Source organism: Mesoplodon bidens (assembly GCF_964165515.1).
Source record: "Mesoplodon bidens genome assembly, contig: HAP1_SCAFFOLD_429, whole genome shotgun sequence".
NCBI lineage: Eukaryota > Metazoa > Chordata > Mammalia > Artiodactyla > Ziphiidae > Mesoplodon > Mesoplodon bidens.
The window spans coordinates 290,345-308,941 of record NW_027671687.1 but is presented as its reverse complement, the minus strand read 5'-3'; the positions used below and the strand labels follow the sequence as shown (position 1 = coordinate 308,941).

The window sequence follows — 18,597 nt, the reverse complement described above, 5'->3', positions numbered from 1 at the left end:
ATGTCCATAAATATTTCATTAGTTTCTTAGTATATCATTAAAGTAGTACACTCAGCCACAAGCAGAATCACCATCTTGGCTGCATGTCTCAGGGAATAATATTTTTATTAGGAAGCCCAATAAAAGCCCCAAGAGCTTCCTCTATTTATTATAATAATGTATCAAAAGCATGATTAAATCCCTAAGAGAATCACAGTGATTAGTTTCACTACTAAAGATTTTACAAATTCAGGGTTGGTGATTTCTATCATATTCCCTTTTAAAATTTCAATTTGTCTAGTGTAGAAGTCAGAGTATTCAGGAGTAAAACAGAAGACTGTTATAAATTTGATCAGCTAGAGACAGCAAATTGAGGCCGTTATTCTATATGTGGTCTCTTCACTAGAACAAATCAATAAGGTTCTAAGGAACCTGCTTTGCTTTCTAAGTAATCGATAGCTATTGATTAGGCACATGCTTTTATTCCTTTACTCTAAAAAGCTGAGAACATCAGAACAATTTGCTTGCAAATCACAAGGCAGCAGTATTAATTTCACTGTATTGTCTCAACTTTTTCATTCTATATCACAGCTTAGCTCATAGGGACCTTGACCTTCTGGCATCACACTTATCCTCTATTTTATTGACATCATGCTCAGAGAACCTACAGATCAGTAAATAGACTATCCAAAGTGTCTTGGCAAGACCCATGTCTGCCTGAAAGTCAGAGATAAATTGCATGAACCTTGTCCATTCCCTATGTTTTAGGAATCTCCCTCTTTATGAGGCAAATCCACCTTTCACCATAGAAGCTAAACATCTCAAGTACTTGTTTTCTCAGCCTCCTTTGAAACTAGGGCATTAGCACAAAAACGGAATTCTATCAGTTGGATGCATATGCCCCAGATTTGCAATTAAAAGCTGCCAGTGAGTGAGTGGAAAACAGCAATTGTAGAGTCTATACTGGTCACACAAAAGAACCCTAGTGGAAGCAATATCCTCTTTCCAGCAGCATCTAACGTTCTGTGTTTGTGAGCTCAGCATTACAATCTGCAGGGTAATCAAGTAATCCAGCAGTAGTGGCAATCTCATCTTCACCACATCAGACCATGAAATAAGTTTAGACATTTCTCCTGGCTGATAGTTTACACCCACGGTTCTCTGACTCTCCAAACCATTCTGTGAGCTTCTCTATATCATTGTAATAAATTCATTTTCTTAAAGTTATCTAAGTTATATCATGTTGCTTAAAACCAAGAGTTCTGCTGATACACCAATTAGCATTTAGTAAGCATCTTCAACTGGCCTTATCAGACCCTAAAGGAAACTAGATAAATAGGATACAAACTCTGTTAGTGCATATGCTTGTGGGGGAAACTGTGATGGTGTTAGAGTACACACATATATAATAAACCATGGGAGTATACCTAAAATTTTGCTTTTCTTATGCTAATTGTGATTTCTACTTTGTGGATTATTTAAGTAAAATGCTTAATTCCTGAACATTTGGATCTATTTTTAAATAATTTTGGTTACTGATTTCTAACTCAACATCTCAATGGTCAGAAAGCATATTTTATTGTATTTCAGTCTTTGAAATATGTTGAGACTTGCTTTATGTACAACCATATAATTAATTTTGTAATATAGTCTATATATACTTGTTAAAAGTGTGGTTTCCATTATTGTTGCGTAGAGCGTTTTATATATTTCAAATTGATCAAGTTTGGTATTTGTGTTAAAAAGCTTCCATGGACTTTTGGCTGGTTGTTCTACCTACTACTGAGAGAGTTGTGTTAAAATCTCCCACGATGATTGTGGATTTACATATTTATTCTTCTTTTCCTGTCAATTTTTGCTGTATGAATTTTTAAAAACATTATTGTTTGTATGAGATCTTCGATTTATTACATTGTTTTAGAGAATTGATCTTTTAATCATTATGGTATTTGAAACAAATTCTACAGGTAAGCCATTTGAATAAGATAATTTAACAAGGTTGCTGAATCCAAGGTCAGTATTTTTAAAAATCAATTGTATTTGTACAGACCAACAACAAATAGGATATTCAGAAAACGATGCTCTTGATGGTAATATCTAAAAAGCGAAACACATAAAAATAAATCTAATGAGAGATATGGAGATTTCTATATGCAAAATTATGAAACACTACTGAGAAAAATTAAAGAATACCTAAATAAAGGGATGTAGCATGTTCATGGACTGAGGGAATCAACTTATTAGAGAAATCAATACTTCACATATTAATCTCAGTTTCAACATAGTCAAGTCCCATTAATTTGGGGTTTTTTATTTTTGTTTTTGTGTTTGGCTGTTATATTTGTTGCATATTTGTTTGTTTGGCTTTTGTTTCTTTGTGGAGATTAACAATGGTTTTAAAATCACTGGGAAGTGTGTTCTCCTACAATTTAATACTGCTACTCTCTTCCTCATTGATGCTTAAAATTTCATATTTAGATATATATTCTATAACTTTACCTTTCTTTGCCCCTCTTAAATCTCACTCCTCACACTTCCCTGGGAGAGGCAGCACCTTAAGGCTTGTAAGCCATTTACATTTCAGTACAAGTTTGATATAAGTTTCCTAGAAGAAGTTTTGGTAGGAGGAGGAGAGAACAGAGATAAGAGGCACCTAAAAGGGCAAAGAAAAAAGAAAAGGAGTTCAATAAAGACAACCACAGATTGGAGAAAGACCAGCCTTTTGCTATTTCTCAATCCTTCTTAGAACAGCTCTGTTTATTGACATTCAGAAAAACAGATAACTGCAGTATTTCTGCTTATTGATTTACTTTATATTCCACTATAAGCCACTACCAATCAAGCAGTCATCATCTGCTTAATCCAAAGTTTTATTTTAAAATTGTTTTTTATGTTGCTTTTTAAGTTGATATGACATCTGGGTTCTAAAACATGACATTCTGTTCTCTTTTGGATACAGGAAAAATATTTTGATGTTTGAGACTGTATGATTAATTTTCCAAATGGTGGAAAGAGTATTGGATTGAGAACAGAGATTTTAATACTTCTTAATATTTAATATGCAATCATCTATCTTTGGTAAATTGCTTAGCTAAGCAGGCTCATAGTTTTCTCATTTGTAAAATGAAGGGACTAAAATATCTCATGAACAACGTGTCCTCAACCCCTTTAAGGGTACATGACTCTTAGTCACATGTTCATTGGATTACTCCGGAAATTCTTTGTAAGAATAAGACAGTATAATTTTAGATGACACCTTTCTTTTAATAACATCAATTAATTTTTTTCTCAAAAATTTCCAGTTAAGCAGTAGAGATAAATATCTTTTAGATATGGGGATATCAATAAAGTCTGAAGTTTTACTAAGCTTACAGAGTTGAAAGTAAAAGGATAAGTATTGTTAATATCAATATTATCATTTAGAAAATGGTTTTTACATCTTATAGGCTTACTTCAGAAACAAATAATGTTTTAAGTCATCTCCAAATGCTCAAAGGGCAAATAATCTATTCTATATATGACAACCATCATAACACAATACTTTGATTCCTTAAATATGATTTCTAATTCAAACTTACCCCTCATTTATTATTAAAAATGTTTATTCCTTTTATCTAAATTAATTTACTAAAATAGATATAAATTCTCTGTGCTAGATAATATTTTCAAATGTAACTTTCTTGTCTTACAATAACCTCATTGGAGACAGGAATATAATAGATGCATTATTAAAATGCCTGCTCTTTCTACAATCTACTGGTTTTCAAAATGACTTAGTCAATCAGTAAATACTTATATCAAAAGTTACTGAGACCAGGGACTTCCCTGCTGGTCCAGTGGGTAACACTCTGTGCTCCCCATGCAGGGGGCCCGGGTTCAATACCTGGTCAGGGAACTAGATCCTGCATGCATGCTGCAACTAAGAGTCCACATGCTGCAACTAAGATTCCGCATGCCACAACTAAGTAGTCTGCATGCCACAACTAAGACCCAGTGCAGCCAAATAAATAAATATTAACAAAAAAGTTACTGAGACCAGTGGTTTTTAAATTGTAGTTCTTGGAGTTTGGGGATTTTGTCAAGGACACTTATGAGTTTATGAAAGAGCGGAGGATACAAATAATCAAAGCCACACTTATTTTGTATTTCATAAAGTTATTGGGATTACATGTAAAATTTTGTTTGAAAGATGGGATATGTTGTATTAAACATTTGGATGTCACTGACTATACAGACGCTTTTCAAATGTAGAGGTTAATAATAATAATAACAATAATAATGCACATTGAGCATTCATTAAATACCAGGCACTGTTTGAGTGCTTAAGAGGAACTAAGTTATTTCATCCTAACATCAATCCAATGATCATTATCTCAATTTTACAGACGTAGAAATCAAGGCACAGAAAAATTAAATATCTGTCCCAGTTAGTAAATGAAAGAACAATAATCAAACTCAGGCTGTTTAACTCCAGTACGTTCACTCTTACCCACAACACTAATTCACTTTCTTAGGACCTCCTTAGAATAGAAAAATGGACAATCTTAAAAGTCAGAAAAAAAGAGACAAAATAGACTAAATGAAGTTTCTGATCAGAAAAGCAGCAATACAAAAGTGGTATTAAAAATATTCATCTGGTAATTAAAGTAAAATAAATAACAGGAGATAACTTTGGGTATTTGGGATCATTCATTTATTAATGAATATTAATTGAGCTAGTTATCATCCTTTGTGATTAGGCTACATTAATGAACAAAGCATAAAGAAAATTCTGCCCCCTTGGACTTTCTAATGGATCCAGAGACTAGTTACCTTGGCCCAAAGACCTGGCCTAGGAGGATAGCAAGGAGCCTACAGAGTGTTAGTTGAAAAAACATTCAAATTTTTTTGTATCTAAAGGCTATGGCAGAGATAGAAGAATGAGAAAATCAGAAAGCGGGACTAGGTTTGGAGAGAAAAATGATTTTGAATAGCTATCTTTCAAGGAATAGCAAGACATCCATTTATGAATATTTAGAAGGCAATTAGCAATACAAAGTTGGGGCTTTAGTGAGAGTACATTACATGAATACCATAGCCATTTCCCACTGAGGTAATAGCCAATCCAATGGTAGGTTTTAGCTGGAAACATAAAATTGAATCAATAGTCTGATAGAGGAGAACCAGCACACAAAATACAGAAGTATGGTGAATTCCCAAAATAATGGAATGGGAAAAATCAAAAAGAAGCACTCAAAGTAACAAACTGATTTGCTAAATATGTAAAAAGAGTAACAGGTAGTACATAGTCAACACAATTACAGCAAAAAGATAAGAGTCATCTGTGAGGAGCAAAAAATCAAAAGCAATTGAGATTTTAAAGTAAATGAGACAAGAAAAACCTTTGAATTTGGAAATTATAAAGCCACTACTGATGTGGAAAATAAAATCTAGGTGCAATGTGGAATGAAAGCAGGGTGAAAAGAGAACATAAAGAGTTCGTATATGTCATTTGTTTTGCACATATAGTACAAGGAAGGGGAGGAGTAGACCATTAGGAAGAAGGGCATGCTTCATTTTGGTGGTAACTGCATCAAGAACACTACAGGATTTTGAAACCACAAATTAGCTGATGATTAGAGAAAACTTTACTTAGCTTTGGAAAAGCTGTGCTTCAAATAGCTTACGGAGAGCCCAACTAATTCCTTAGTCTTTCCACTACTATATGCTACTTCCAATAGAGTAATACAAACCTGTCACTTGTTTTTAATAATGCTTGCTCATTTCCCCAGCAGTTTTCTCTTAATCTTCTATCTTTGACTTCCTTGCCTTAGCTTACAGTAACATTATTTATTTATTTATTTATTTATTTTGCGGTACACGGGCCTCTCACTGTTGTGGCCTCTCCCGTTGCGGGGCACAGGCTCCGGACGCGCAGGCTCAGCGGCCGTGGCTCACAGGCCCAGCCACTCCGCGGCATGTGGGATCCTCCCGGACCGGGGCACGAACCCGCGTCCTCTGCATCAGCAGGCGGACTCTCAACCACTGCGCCTCCAGGGAAGCCCCGAAAACAAAGTTTTATATAGTCTAATTGTGTCCTTCGATACTGAAAACTATTATTAGTGACAATGTTGAATTTTACCTGAGCCCTCGAATCCTGGAAAACAGCAAAAGTTAAGATATCTCTCTGCCCTTTGTTTGTGGAAAACAGCTTATTCCTAAGAACCACCACAGATGCCTCCTCTTGTTTACCTATGGCAATGCTAGACAAAGATATTCCAAATTGCCATTTTTTTTGTCTCATAAATTATCATCTGAAGTGTTTATTCCTACTAATCAATTGGAACAAACTGCTTATTAATCAAACTGTAAAGTTTCACTCCTTCCTCCAGGCTCCAGAACTCTGACTCACTGTCAGACTGAGTCAACATATAATCTCTCCTAAGAACAGGCTGACCTCAGGGTAAAATATTCTCTGATCTACCATCCACTCAAGCTACTCTTTTATCCCATTTTCCCTCACCCTACCCTTAATACCCCTGTTACTTCCTCTCAAGAGAAGAAAAACCCCTTTTGATTAACCACTGAGAGGCTTGCAGATCGTAGGGTCACAGCATTCTCCCTAATGCAATAGTTCTCCTCCCCCAATTGCAATACACCCCTCCTCACACTTACCCTTTAGAGTAAAGTTTCTCCTTACTATGCTGGTATTGTTCGGGTTTTTTTTTAGTTGACATTGGCAACTGAGAGAAGAAGTAAATATTGCTGCATCTGGATATATGTGATAATGGGGGATTGAAAACTCTAAAATTTTTAATTGATTTTTATTGGAGTATAGTTCTTTTACAATGTTGTGTTAGTTTCTTGCTGTACAGCAAAGTGAATCAGTCATACATATACATATATCTGCTCTTTTTTAGATTTCCTTCCCATTTAGGTCACCACAGAGCACTGAGTAGAGTTCCCTGTGATATACAGTAGGTTCTCATTAGTTACCTATTTTATACATAGTAGTTATATATGTCAGTCCCAATCTCCCAATTCATCCCACCCACCCCTTCCCCCCTTGGTAACCGTAAGGTTGTTCTCTACATGTGTGACTCTATTTCTGCTTTGCAAATAAGTTAATCTCTACCATTTTTCTAGATTCCACACATAAATGGTACTATATACAATATTTGTTTTTCTCTGTCTGACTTACTTCACTCTGTATGACAATCTCTAGCTCCAACCACATCTCTGCAAATGGCACTATTTCATTCCTTTTTATGGCTGAGTAATATTCCATTGTATATATGTACCGCATCTTCTTTATCCATTCTTCTGTTGATGGACATTTAGGTTCCTTCCACGTGCTGGCTATTATAAATAGTGCTGCAGTGAACACTGGGGGTGCATCCATCCTTTAGAATTATGGTTTTCTCCGGATATATGCCTAGGAGTGGGATTGCTAGGTCATATGGTAGCTCTATCTTTAGTTTTTTAAGGAACCTCCATACTGTTCTCCATAGTGGCTATACCAATTTACAGTTCCACCAGCAGTGTAGGAGGGTTCCCTTTTCTCCACACCCTCTCCAGCATTTATTGTCTGTAGATTTTTTGATGATGGCCATTCTGACTGGTATGAGGTGATACCTCACTGTCATTTTGATTTGCATTTCTCTAATGCTTAGTGATGTTGAGCATCTTTTCATGTGTTTGTTGGCCACCTGTATGTCTTCTTTGGAGAAATGTCTATTTAGGTCTTCCACCCATTTTTTGATTGGGTTGTTTGACTTTTTGATATTGAGCTGAATGAGCTGTTTGTATATTTTGGAGATTAATCCCTTGTCAGTTGCTTTGTTTGCAAATATTTTCTCCCATTCCGAGGGTTGTCTTTTCATTTTGTTTATGGTTTCCTTTGCTGTGCAAAAGCTTTTAAGTTTCATTAGGTCCCATTTATTTATTTTTGTTTTTATTTTCATTACTCTAGGTGGTGGGTCGAAAAAGATCTTGCTGTGGAAAACTGTAAATATTAAATGATTTGGTTCATTCAGTGAATTGTGAGTGTTAATGAATACATTAAACAGTCCACAAAGAGAGAGTCCTTTAAGCATCTGCTGTGTGCTAGGGTTTCCTCTACTAGGCCACAATTAGAAAAATCTGTTTGCTCAAAAAGCACATAGGTCGGTACAGAAGACTAACATAAAACCATCATGAGATGCACTGATAGAAATGTACACAAAGTGCTATGTTTACATTTGATAAAGTCATTTACTATGAGTGCCTAGGGCCTATGGCAGGAAAATGATGTGACCAGAAAAGTTTTATAGTAAAGGTGGTATCTGAGAAGAGCATCAAAGAATAAACACGACTTTGTCAGACGAACAAACTGTGAAGAATCTGTATTTGGCATTGGGAACAAAGTGATCACAAAAAGCCCAAGTAATACCATGGTTCCTCTGGAGAGCAAAAGTAGTTGGAACTGACTCAACTGCAGCTCACATATGTAAGACAACTGAAGGGGAGCTGGAAAGATGAGCAGATACAAAGCAGCACAGCCTTTTACAACTATGAAGGTTGGGGGCTGCACAATTCCAGGGGGTACCATTCATAATAATGTCAATGTGAATGACACATGCTGGAGTTGTGTACAGCCCTGAGCAAGACCTCTGAGCAGGTACCAAATTAGTAGAGTATTTTTATGCCAAGTGTGTAAGTTAGGATGCTTTTGGTAGCAAAAAATGGAAACCAAATCTGTCTGTCCTCAACTTTAAGAGGATTTTGGAAAAAACATCAGGGCTCATGTAACAGAGGAGAACCCTATGGGGCCTTCCTAGGATAGACCCCTCCCCCATATCCTCTACTTTAGCTCCTCTCTGAAGTACATAGATCACAGTATTTGATGCACATTTCCTGCTTTACAGATGCTAAAACCCCCACCAAATGGAAGGTTAACTACTTACTGACCATGAGCACATAGCCCCCAGGCCTACTGGAGCCAAAGAATTGATGACCTTAACCCTTGGGACACTGTCCTGTAACCTCACCATCAACCAGAGAACTGTGCACAAACTGATCACATACCTTGGGACTCCCCTCCCTCACCTTGCCTTTAAAAACACTTTGCTGAAACCCATCAGGAAAATGAGGCTTTTTGAGTACTAGCTGTCCCGGACTCTTTGTATGGCGCCTTACAATAAAACACTGCACTTTCTTTCACCACAACCCAGTGTCAGTAGATTGGGTTTACTGCATGTGGATAAGTGGACCCAAGTTTGCTTCAGTGACACTCACAGTACTGCTATGGGGCTTTTGCACAGCAATGGAAACCATAAACAAGACGAAAAGACAACCCTCAGAATGGGAGAAAATATTTGCAAATGAAGCAACTGACAAAGGATTCATCTCCAAAATTTGCAAGTAGCTCACGCAGCTCAATATCAAAGAAACAAAGAACCCAATCCAAAAATGGGCAGAAGACCTAAATAGACGTTTCTCCAAAGAAGACATACAGATTGCCAACAAACACATGAAAGGATGTTCAGCATCACTAATCATTAGAGAAATGCAAATCAAAACCACAGTGAGGTATCACCTCACACTGGTCAGAATGGCCATCATCAAAAAATCTACAGACAATAAATGCTGGAGAGGGTGTGGAGAAAAGGGAACCTCCTACACTGTTGGTGGGACTGTAAATTGGTATAGCCACTATGGAGAACAGTATGGAGGTTCCTTAAAAAACTAAAAAAGAGAACTACCATACGACCCAGCAATCCCACTACTGGACATATACACTGAGAAAGCCATAATTCAAAAAGAATCACGGACCACAATGTTCATTGCAGGTGTATTTACAATAGCCAGGACATGGAAGCAACCTAAATGTCCATCAACAGATGAAATGGATAAAGAAGATGTGGCACATATATACAATGGAATATTACTCAGCCATAAAAAGAAATGAAATTGAGTTATTTGTAGTGAGGTGGATGGACCTAGAGTCTGTCATACAGAGTGAAGTAAGTCAGAAAGAGAAAAACAAATACCGTATGCTAACACATATATATGGAATCTAAAAAAAAAAAAAGGTTCTGAAGAACCTAGGAGCAGGACAGAAATAAAGACACAGACGTAGAGAATGGACTTGAGGACACAGGGAGGGAGAAGGGTAAGCTGGGTGAAGTGAGAGTGTGGCATGGACATATATACACTATCAAATGTCAAATAGAGAGCTAGTGGGAAGCAGCCGCATAGCACAGGGAGATCAGCTCAGTGCTTTGTGACCACCTAGAGGCGTGGAATAGGGAGGGTGGGAGGGAGACGCAAGAGGGAGGGGATATGGGGATATATGTATACATATAGCTGATTCACTTTGTTATACAGCAGAAACTAACACACCATTGTAAAGCAATTATACTCCAATAAAGATGTTTAAAAAAAAGAAAAAGAAAAGAATGGAGGGTTTGTAAAGAAAAGGGAAAAGCCAGAAAGTGCTGGATATAATTGAGGATTTCTGCATTAGAGATTCTGCAGCACTGAAGTACAAGAAAATTGAGTAGGGTATGAAGATTTAAGAATGTTCAACTTTTTATGAATTTAATTCCTTTCTCCTTTTTTTTAATGAGTAATGGTTAAAATTTGAATTCCTTTATAAATTACTTTTGGGTGATTAACTGTGTTTTTTAAAATGCATCTCTGTACAAAGACTCTCTCTGAAATTTATTACGGTGGCCTAAATAAATTAATACATCTTGAAGGTCTTAGTGGTAAATCACCATGTTTAATTCCAAGAGAATTTAAAAGGTAAAGAAAATTAGTTTCAAAAATATTTTCAACAAGTTGAAATTTATGAAAAAAATTGAAAGATGAGCAGCTATGGGCATACCACCTTATTTTAGCTGATGAACTAATGAATATAGACTTCACACATTTTCAAAGTACTGAACTGCCTTTTCTTCTGTAGCAATCCTCAACCTATACCAGGTTAAAAAACCTAATAATCTTAAATCATGATTTCTTCCCTAAAATCCCCTTTCTACTCATTTATAAATCCTCCTTAACATTATTTTTTTCCTATTGTATTTCTTAGCATTGATTATTTCATGTATTTGATGTACAAATGTACTGAACACTTACAATATGTACAAGATACTTTTTTTTAAAGCTACATGTTAGTTGACTCTTTTGTGCTTGGCACTGGAAGATACACTGTTGGAAGATTCAGCCCCTGCACTCAATTTTCTCACAGGTTAAAGAAGATTCAGACAAGTAAATCCACAATTCAACACTCTGTTATAAAAGGTATGAGAAAGGGTTGCCCAGGAGGTTGTGATTGTAAAGAGCAGGAGAAACTATCTTTTCCTGGGTATGGGAGGATTCCTAGAGGAGATGTTACCTGAGAAAAGGAAGATGAAAAGAAATTGCCAGGTGAATAAGGGATATTTTTTAGCTTTTATTTCTATTCAATTCTCACACAAAAAGAAAAACTCAAAAAATAAATGAAGGTATATGACTCTCAGAGCTCCTTAGGCTCTTTGGTATCTATATTTGTAGCTGGAGATACATGTGCCACAATTATGTTCTAAGTTAAGGGAGTCTGCGTGTGTCATGCATCAAGCATGTAGCGCAAGCTCATGTTAATAAAAATAGCCAGTCAGGCATAATCAAGGTAGAAAAGCAACAACTCACTACATATTCACTGATAACTTTCCTCTAGTCCCCTCTCCTGTGTTCCTTTCACCCACCCAAATGTTTTGGTGTGTAAGCTTTCCTCTCAAGACAATGGAGTCCACAGCATAGCCATCACAAGTTTGAGTGTTGAACAATAAGTGAGATCCCTAGTGAATAATTATACCCAGTTGGAGAAGACTAAACAGTGCTTCGAGCCAGGTGAGAGAAATAGCATTTGGCTTATCTGCTCTGAAATAATATCTGAAAGACTCAATCCATAAAGTTTCCATATGGTTGAAAGCAAGTTGAAGAGTGAACCCTGGGTCTTAACAGTGTGTGTGTGTGTGTGTGTGTGTGTGTCTGTGTGTGTGTGTGTGTGTGTGTGTGTTTTGATTCAACAAATGTTAGGGAGAAACATTTTATGATAGAAAGAGCATTGGCCTCAGAGGCATGGGTTTAAAGTTCTATATCTGTCACTCTCTTGCCAGGAGGCTTTTTTAAAAGCTCATTTAATGACTCAGTTAATGCTTTTTTACATTTGAAAAAGAATGAGCCTTTTTCCAACTTTAAAGTTTGATGATTTTATGGTCACTTTTAGTTGCGGCTTTTTAAGACTCCCCATCTAAATAAACTCTTAGGCTCCATGACGTGTGCCCAACCTAGACATGCCGAAGGGGCTTTGAAATCCTGGCCTGCTTTCAGCCAACTTTATGCATTTATATCAGCTGATTTGTTACTTGATAAAAATGTTCAGGATAATACAGTCACTTTTTTAAATGCTGTAGAAAAGAACACTTCAGAAACAGATTAGAACAGCCATGATAATGGACCAGAGTCCTGAGCCATTGAGCTGAGAATTCTATCTCCCCCTGCATGAGAGAGGCAGGTCGTTACCCTCTACAGCATCTGAAGTTGGGAATTTGCTTCCTACCCCCCTAACTCTGGTAACAGCTTCCCATCAGCTTACCATCTGTGAATGAATCTGGACCTGCAGATTTATAGTCTCAGTTGGTACCGTGTCTTAGGATGTGGAGGACAGCTTGCTTTATTATTCCCTAATGCTGCTTCTTCTCAATCTTAAGAGCTAACTCAAGATTTAGTGAATAATCTATACACACGTTACATGAGCTACTCAGATTCCCTCCCACATCGTGTCTTCCAGACTGAGGAGTTCTTCCAACTGCCTATTCTCAAACCCCTAACCTCACCCTCACCGTCAGCTGAGGACCTGCTTCCTCAGTTGCAATGGAAGGGGGAGGCTTCTGGAAGCCTTCCAGTGCCAAAGGATGCAGGGGAGACGGGTTTGTGCTCTGGTCCAGGAGGATCCCACATGCCGTGGATCGGCTGGGCCCTTGAGCCATGGCTGCTGAGCCTGCACGTCTGGAGCCTGTGCTCCGCGGCGGGAGAGGCCACAACAGTGAGAGGCCCGCGTACAGCAGAAAACAAAAACAAAAAGAAAAACAAAAACAAGAAAGTATTGGGGCAGTAAGACAGGCAGTGGACATGAACAGGCCCTTCATATAAAAACAGAAAGACACCAGTCTGAAAAGACCACAGAATGAAGGACTCCCAACTACGTGACATTCTGGAAAGGGCAAAAATACACAGACAGTAACAAGACCAGCAGCTGTCGGGGGCTTGGGGGCACTCGGCGGGTGAACAGGTGGCCCCCAGGGATGTTTCGGGCAGTGAAATGGTCCTGGGTGGCACTGCAGTGGTGGCTGCAGGTCATCACGCCTGTCCAAACCTGAACAGTAGGACACAGAGAGTGAGCCTTAATATAAACTACAGACTCCAGGGGAGAATTAGGTGTCAGTGCGGATCCATCACTGAGATGACGCGCCACACAGGCGAGACATGTTACCGAGGGAGGGAACCCAGAGGGACGGGCGTAGGGAACTGCTGTCTGCTCGACTCTCCTGGAACCCTAAAACTGCTCTAAACACTGTCTACCAATTAAAAAGAAGAAACAGCTTCTAAGCACGTGAAAATACTCTCAACCTCATTCACGAGTCAGAAAACCCCAAGGGAACGTCCATACTGCTTACCGGGGCCTAGGATGAGCGGGAACACGCCGCGGCCTCGCCCCTTCCTGTCGGGCATCGCGCTGGAGCCCAGAGTCCCCCTGACTTGACCCACCGCACCCCACCCCACGTTTCATGCCGTCCACAGTCTCTACACATGACATCTTTTGATCAGATGACTCACTGTCCCAATTACAAGGTTTCAGTTTCTGCACAGGAAGAAACCAAAACCAGCACAGAGGGGAGGCTCTTCAGTCAACCTCAGGGTCTGCCTGCCTTCACGTCCCGCTCTTCCTGACGGGAGGCCCACATCCTAAGGAGGGAGGTCCTTACCAGCACCTCAGGAGCCTCATCCAGTCCACCTCACGCTGCTCTGAGAGCCTCGCCAACCTCTGCAGCTACCCAAGTCCTGGTCACTTCAGGGCCGTCCCCCTTCCCCGAGTCACTGAGCCACGTGCTCTGACAATGCATTTAAAACCAGGCTCTCGGACTTCCCTGGTGGCACACTGGTTAAGAATCCGCCTGCCAATGGTGGGCACACGGGTTGGAACCCTGGTCCGGGAACATCCCACGTGCTGCAGAGCAACTAAGCTCGTGCGCCACAACTACTGAGCCTGCGCTCTAGAGCCCGCGCGCCACAACTACTGAGCCCGGGACCCGCAACTACTGAAGCCCGCATGCCTAGAAGCCATGCTCCGCAATAAGAGAAGCCACCGCAATGAGAAGCCCGCTCACCGCCACGAAGAGTAGCGCCCGCTCGCTGCAACTAGAGAACAAAGCCCGCGCGCAGCAACAGAGACCCAACACAGCCAAAACTGAATAAGTTAAATAGTAAACAAATAAAAAAAATAAATGAATAAATAAATAAATAAATAAATAAAAGCAGGCTCTGCTTTGTCAGCACTCTGGATTTCCCTACGTATCGACGGGCAGGATTCCCGTCCTCTCCTGTAATTACGTCTGTGAAGTGCCTTTCCCGAGGAGAACAGAAGCTCCTGGAAGCAGGGAATTGCTTCTTAAGATCACATGCACAACCTGAAGACATTTGATGTTTATGTCAAAGATAAAAGACAGAACACTAGATGGTGTGAAGGGTCCTCGAGGCCAAGAGCCAGGCAAGCAGGACACTTCCTCTGGGGATCCTTCCATCAGCAGAGCAGAAAATGTCCGTGGCCAGAACTGGCACTCAATTCGCTTTGAGCTGAGAAGCACCCATGTAATTACATAGGCTCCCCAAAGAGTAATTACTCCCACATTTATGAAAGGAGATGGCTTTTCAGGCAGGGAAGGCAAGTACAGTCTTCCCAGCTGGCTGGACTGTGTGTGCTGATGGTCACGATGGAGCTGGGCCCCAGAGCTCTGCTCTCCCCTCAAACCCCCAACCTCACCCTCACCCTCAGCTGAGGAGCTGCTTCCCTGAGAACAGAGAAGCCATCGGAGGGCTTCCCCACCTGCAACCCAGCTCTGCCATCCCCTCCCCACTCCAGGACGCTGGCCAGCAGCTCTCCCCTCCCCCACACGCATCTACTGGATCAATTCCCACTGTTATTTCTCCCATCACAACACAACACAACACAACACAACATCCTCCCCGGACCTCAGCTCCTACCCCAGCTACTGTCCAGTTTCTATTTTCCCCGTCACAGCAAAATGTCTTGAAAAAGTTGGGACCAGAACAAACCCAGTTCTCCCACTCCTCTCTCCTAAGCCTCTCCGATCAGGATTTCACCTCACAGATCCATCCAAACGCATCATTGGCGAGGTACGACCTCCCCCCAGTGCTGGGCTCGATGGTTAATGGCTCCGCGGAACGGCAACCTCGTTTGTCCAGTCACCCAGGGAACCTCTAAAGTGCTTCCCACATGCAGACAAAACGCTGTGATTAATATTTTAGGAGAAATACTCAGCGTGGAGAATACACTTGAGCTGCTGGAGGAAAGAGGTAGCGGCACAGAAAAAAAGTTTCTGTAACTACAGGAATGAACAGATAAGCTGTTTTAATGGTAACAAGTATGGGATGAAGGAGAACGAATAAAAACCATTTAGAAGACGACATTAACAAGCCTCACACTACAACGTGGTAACAGAGGATGGAGAAGGACTTTAGAAGGAACTCATTTTTCTGGGTAGGTGACAGGCTGGATGATGCAACGATGAGCCGCCAGGGACAACAGCTCAAGGCAAGGGGCAGGGGGGCTGTAAATAATCATTTCTGGATCTACTGGATCTAGTCATCCGAGGTGCCCTTTGGACAAACTCCATAGAGATGCTGGCAAGTGGCTGGACAGAGGCATCTGTCTGGTCCAGGTGGGAGAACTGACAGAGTTGGAGGTGAAAAGCGCCAGAGGGTGAGATCAGACGGGGTGGAGAGTCATGGACCAAGGGTGAAACGACAACACACACAGAGGGCGGAGGAAAGAATCAGTCAGGAAGACAGCAAGGAGAGATCTGTCACAGAAACCCACAGAGCAGACTCTGCAGATGGCAAGGCGACAGTGGTCTGAGGTGACGACTGGCAAATCTCCACTGCTTTGTATGCTGGATGCCAGGTCACCTCAACCGGATCAGGTTCCGTGGAGGGGCAGAACCAAGACCGCAGGCTGCACGATACAATTCAGCTGGGAAACAAGGAATCTTTGCCAGAGACCTCACTGCATGGTGTGTAACGCGAACCTCTGAGATTGTAAGAGACAAAGAGCGAAATTTACTGGAAGGGTGACAAGGCTGTTCTTCCAGATGATCCTCATTGCATCCCTCGACTGAGCACTGAAAACAATGTACCTATGTGACAACGGTGTTCTACTGAACCGACAAGTTATATGCACTGAGTGCTCCCTGGACAGCACGCTCTCGGCTTACAGGAAGCACAAGGAAGGCACCAATGTCAACACGTTAGGGGCTGTCGCTCAGGAAGGCTCACGGCCTACAGCGGGATCCTCAGGGAAACCTTTTAACGCCCGAGAACAAAAGTGCTTCGGCAGGACCATGTAAGTCGAGCAAGGGATGGTGTTTTGCCACCAATGTCAAGAACACGAGGCTTGTACTGTGGCTCTAAGAGGATCGTGGGATCTACACGTAGGACTTGCCAGAAACACTTGGTGCTGACCTGCTCCTCTACGCTTTGTCTAACCACATCTTTTACCTACTCCTACTTTCCCATTTTAACTTTTGAACTATTCGCCTCCCAAGGTGTTATCACAAAGGAACAGCAGCAGATAAATACGAAAACAGCAAAACTCACCAGAGGCTGATTCATTTTCCGCTGCTCTTGGAACAACGTGCAGGACTGTGACAGTGGAGGCGGACCTGGAGAAGGAAAACGCAGGCAGTGAAGCTACGACTGAAGCGGCTCGGGGTGCACGAGCACCCGCCCCGCGCTCCACAGGAGACACCTGTGGGAGACCCGTCCTTTCACCTTCAGAAGGGCCTGTGAGAATAAGGAGGGAGCAACCACCCTCAGGTCTGTAACTCCCACGTGACTGTAGTACCTGAGGGGATACTTTATTTTTCTGTAGCGAGTGTACATTGAATCCTATTAAAATAAACCTCCGTCATTAAATATGAAATTTAAAAACGCTTATAGTTTATCTCTTCCAAGTCTGTTAACAACTTAGATCAGAACATCCACAGGATACCCAGAATAAAGGGACACACTCAGGTGCCTTTCAGTCTTGCAATGATTTGTACAAACTTTACAAACTTACGTGCGACGCTCAAAAACATCTTTTATTAAAACTGACTTTAAGTGGACAGAACACCTGCCCTAGGAGTCTGGAGTCCTGTGAGCGACCCCACGTGCACACCCGGTGAGGATCTAGGACAAGTCATCTCCCTCCTCAGGCCCCATTGCTTCCTTCCTCACCCGAGGCAGCAGGACAGCAGCCCTGCAGACTCATCCTGCACCGATTACACTGGGCGACTCCACAGGGCACAACCCAGGGGGGCGGCGGACGCTTACATTAGACAGCCAAGGTGCTGACGCGCCTTGAGACACACGCGCGAGATGCCGAGACGGCGACAGGAGGGGGAGGAGGTGGATCGGGGTTGGACGGAGGGGAGGACGCGGCACGTCCCGGCCGAGCCTGTGGACCCTGCTCCCCCAGGACACCCGGAGCTCACAAGTCCCAGGGGAGCCCCATCCGGAGCAGCCAGCCCTGTCCTCCAGCCCGGCCCCTCCACCTCCGGGAAGCGGTTAAACCCTCCCGGTGGCTCTACTGCGGGCCCTGGGGCGGGCAAAGCCAAGCCCCGGGGCGGGCCAAGCCCCGCTCTCCAAGCCCCGCTCTCCCAAGCCCTGCTCTCCAAGGGCCGCAGGCTCCACAACCGCCTGCAGGCCTGCAGACGCAACACCTACCCCGTGGGCACTCGCTCACCGGCCCCGGGCTCCCGAGGCTCCAGTCCGGGGGCTGCTCCTCGGGCGCGCTCCTCTCTCGGGGTCTCTATTTTTAAAATATTTATAAGTAACCCATTTTGTAGAAAACACCTATCTTTCATCATAAGAATTATGACACTTTATACTTTCATTCCAGCCTAACTTTTATACTCTATTTTCTACCATTTGGCAACTTATACCCTACGCTCTAGTCAAACAAAAATCTCCTTTACAATCACTGAAATATACTGTGTTGGTTCTCAAGTCCAGGATGTTCCTTCTGCCTGGTATGCCCCTGACCTTCTCTCCACGTGGAACATACCTACTGACATTCAAAACCTAATTCCAAGACCCCCTCATTGTTGGCATTCTCTTTAATATCCCCTAGAAGGGTTACTGACTCCGAGTTCTATTTTACAAATTTATATTTTTATGATTTATTTAATAGCCTATCTCTATTCGATTGTAATGAGTTGTTCATGCATCTCTCACACTCTCTTTGAGTTCCTCTGGCCTTTATTTTTTCTTTTATCTCTTACCCATAAGCACAGTGCTTGCTCCATAGTACGTGCTCAACGTGTTGGCTGAGTG

The 18,597-nt window shown here is 41.6% G+C and overlaps 1 long non-coding RNA gene across 8 annotated transcripts in view; it reads right to left on the bottom strand.

Moving 5' to 3' along the window:
- LOC308611182 overlaps positions 1–18,597 on the bottom strand; it is a 138,364-nt gene that overhangs the window by 81,504 nt on the left and 38,263 nt on the right. For 7 of the 8 annotated variants that reach the window (XR_014014783.1, XR_014014784.1, XR_014014785.1 and 4 more), the window contains exon 2: positions 16,879–16,943. This is a non-coding gene — a long non-coding RNA (uncharacterized lncRNA). Of the gene's footprint in view, positions 1–16,281; positions 16,313–16,878; positions 16,944–18,597 lie in introns of those variants that run through there. The other variant, XR_014014790.1, reaches the window with a different exon arrangement.